The sequence below is a fragment of the Cervus elaphus genome, chromosome 19, assembly GCF_910594005.1.
Source record: "Cervus elaphus chromosome 19, mCerEla1.1, whole genome shotgun sequence".
Taxonomy (NCBI): Eukaryota; Metazoa; Chordata; class Mammalia; order Artiodactyla; family Cervidae; genus Cervus; species Cervus elaphus.
The window spans coordinates 66,008,022-66,011,494 of NC_057833.1; the positions used below are offsets into that span (position 1 = coordinate 66,008,022).

Consider the following 3,473-nt stretch of genomic DNA (forward strand, 5'->3'; position numbering starts at 1 on the left):
TTTAACAATATGTTTCCTTTAACCCAGTATGTCCAAAGTATGATCGTTTCAGTGTATCATCAATATAAAAATTATTGCGATATCTTTCTTTCTTTCTTTCATACGAAGCCTTCAAAGTCTGTTACAAGTCGAATGGCATGTTTCAAGTTTGACCAGCTTCATTTTCAAGTGTTGGAAAGCCACAGGTGGCTACGGCCTTGGACAGCACAGGCCTAGAGGCATCTTGTTGATACTCCAGAGACTTCAAATTGTTCGAAGAGAGAATGGTTTTCATGCACACGTCCACTGCCAACTAAACAAACAAAGAAAGGTATATATTGGATTCGTAAAATCACACTCTGTGTGATCCTCACTTTTTTAAAATTTAATTTTTCAGGGCTTCCCTGGTGGCTCAGTGATAAAGATCCCACCTGCCAATGTAGGAGACACGGGTTCGATCCTTGGTTTGGGAAGATCCCACAGGCTGCGGAGCAACTAAGCCCTTTGCCACACTCCTGAGCCTGCGCGCTGCAGCCCGGGAGCCACGACCACTGAGCCTGTGCGCCGGAGCCCGCAAACCCCAACCACTGAGCCTGCGCGCCGGAGCTCGCGAACCCCAACCACTGAGCCTGCGCGCTGGAGCCCGGGAGCTACGACCACTGAGCCTGCGCGCCGGAGCCCGGGAGCCACGACCGCTGAGCCTGCGCGCCGGAGCCCACGAACCCCGACCACTGAGCCTGCGCGCCGGAGGCCGGGAGCCACGACTGCTGAGCCTGCGCGCTGGAGCCCACGAACCCCGACCACTGAGCCTGCGCGCCGGAGGCCAGGAGCCACGACTGCTGAGCCTGCGCGCTGGAGCCCGGGACCCGCAGCTACCGAAGCCGGCGTGCTCCAGAGCTTGTGCTCCTCTGCGAGAGACGCCACTGCAGGGAGAAGCCCGCACACAGCTGGTCGCCACAGCTAGAGAAAAGCCTGAGCAGCGAGGAAGACCCAGCGCGGCCAAAAGTAAATAATAAAATTGTGTTAAAAAGTAAAGTCTCAAAAAGTTAATTTTTCACATAGTCCTGAAGAATTTTTTAACGTACTCAGTGAGTTTCCTATTCCAAGTCTTGGCAGTTAAATTCCTATGGTCAGCACACATAGCTGCATTTAAAATTAAGTGGAGGCATTTTGAGACTAGGAATTATGAAGCAAGGATTTTAGTTAAGATTAAAAGGTTAATCCTTCACTAGGAAACTGCATTCTGTCCTCACAAGAGAACAACCGTGATGAACTACAGTAATAAATCTGATTATTGTCATTATGGAACTCAAATTATTTGTCTAGAAATGACAGTATCACAGACAAAGACCAATAGGTTGAGAAGGTCTCAGGTGGAGTTTTTTTGGTTTGGTTCGATTGGGTGTGGGATAGAGGTTGTACAGTATTGGAAAATATAACCATTTAAAGTACTGTTAAAATTCTTACTGTCAAAATTCCTAGATTCATGGATGGGTTCTGATCTGCTGTCTCGTTGCAGGAGAATCTGAGTAATTCTGCAATATTCACTGTCCCTACTTTGACAATGGTACTTGTAGCTGACTACCCAGCTTTCTTGTAAAAATAAAAATTACTCTGCTGCTGGAGCACCTGAAAAAAATATTTCTTTTCCCAGTAAGACTAGAACTACGTCTTCTCTGTAGACTCCAAGAGCCGAAGAAGAATACAGCGACCTCATAGAGTCAGCCGGAAGGAAGGCAGGTGATTTTGTTTTCTCTGTTGTTGTTGACAGTTCTCGGAAATCCCCCTTTGCTAATAGTCGCCCTTTGTTCTGCTCTTCCTTTCTGGGGGTGAAAACTGTGCCCTTGGGCTGCAGGTGTCTCTCTCAGGCCCTGCTGGACTGTTTTTTATCCCTGCCCCCTTCTCACTTCCTGCTGTACAAAACAGCCCCGAAGCCAGGATCAGTCTTGTCGTTGGAGCCACGAGGGGCTGACCGGCTTGCTGTTTCAGGGCCGGGCCCTCAGCAGATGGGGGGGTGGGGTAGATGTTGTCACCCTGGCCTGCAGCCCTGGTCCCTGCAGGTAACCCAGACCACCTCCCCTTCACGTGTCCGCCCTGCCCACTTTCTTTCTGACCCTGGGACCTCCATCCAGGCCTCCCAGGCCTCCACGGTCCTCTCGGAACACTCATCTCTCTCTCTCAATCCACAGCCTCTCCCTTCACACCGTCTGCACTAGAACCAGCGTAGAGAAATGTGTCCCCCAAGCCCAGGATGGGCCAGACTTTCTTCCCCTCGCTATCCACAGTCAGCTTGATGGCCTCCCTTTGTTAGTGGCAGGCCCAGTTGAGCGCACGCTGCCGCGGCCTCTGGGATTCTCCGCTTGCCAGCCAGCAGGCTCCCTCTGTGCTCTGGTTCAGCCGAGGAGCAGTTTTGTTTCTGACTGTTCAAGGAAAACAAACTGTTCACTGAGACATGTTTTAGTTCAGGTTCTCCCTGAAACAAAGCCTCAGACCGAGACCTGGATCTTGGGTGCAAGTAGACTTTAGGGGCGGAGACCTGGGGCCAGGAGTGAGGGGACGTAAGAGGAGGAAGAGGAAAGGCCTGCAGAGGCTGTGTGCATCGCTGGCTCTCCTTGTGAGCCGTGGGGGCCTGCTCTTGCTGGGGACCCTCCAAGGGATGCTGTAGAATGTCTCCCAGAATTGCCCCCCTGAAGAAGCAGAGACTGAGGCCTTTGGTCCCCGACTTTCCTTCCCCCCGGGGTTGAGGACTGCCCTGGGAATGGTAACAGCCCCCTGTACGTTGGGCTGCCGGTGTAAGGGTGAAGTGAACCACCAGAGCTGCAAAACACCCCGAGGACAGGGCTTGAGGTTCCATGGCGGTGTGCACAGAGCATGCCCCCTCCTCCTGAAAGCCCAGACGGGTGGAGGGGAGGTGAGCAGAAAAGCCAGGGACCAGAAAAGTCCTGGCTTTTGTTCATGATCCTCACCCCCTCAAAAAACAAAGCCTGACTGTTAGATGGAAATGTCCGTAGGACCTGGTATAACTTCTGCAGCTGCTGCTTTGTGTCAAGAGTCTGGAAAGGGCGAAGGTGGCTGACTCACATACGGTCAGGTCAGGGCCAAGGCAAGTGCCTTTCCCCCGGAGGGCCCGGCCTTCCAACTCCTGTCTGTTCTCAGGACAGATGTATTTCACAGCCACGGCCAGGCCCCAGCGAGGGTCCTCCCTAGCCCTGTTGTCACCCTTCGTCTGTCTTTAAGAGGCTGACCCAGAGTCCCACGTGGCTTGGGGACAGAACCTTCCCTCCAGAGAAAGCTGTGGCTTTGGGAACATTGAAAGCCAAGCTGCAAACTGGCCCGAACTGGGGTTTCCCTTATTTCCACCTCCCGGCAGTCCCCACGGTGACGTCCTCAGAGCTAGAGAAAACGAGGGAGAAGTTCCTCTTCATCGGGGCGACGGACGCAAGGCCAGGGGCTGCCTGGAACTTAGGGTCTGGGAAGAGGAGAGCTTGGGGCTC

At 52.9% G+C, this 3,473-nt stretch overlaps 1 long non-coding RNA gene across 1 annotated transcript; it reads left to right on the top strand.

The window, feature by feature from the left end:
• The first annotated feature begins 846 nt into the window (after nucleotides 1-846).
• LOC122676105 lies at nucleotides 847-1,610 on the top strand. Its single transcript, XR_006335426.1, has 2 exons — nucleotides 847-984; nucleotides 1,499-1,610. It is a non-coding gene; the product is annotated as an uncharacterized LOC122676105 (long non-coding RNA).
• The last annotated feature ends 1,863 nt before the right edge of the window (nucleotides 1,611-3,473 follow it).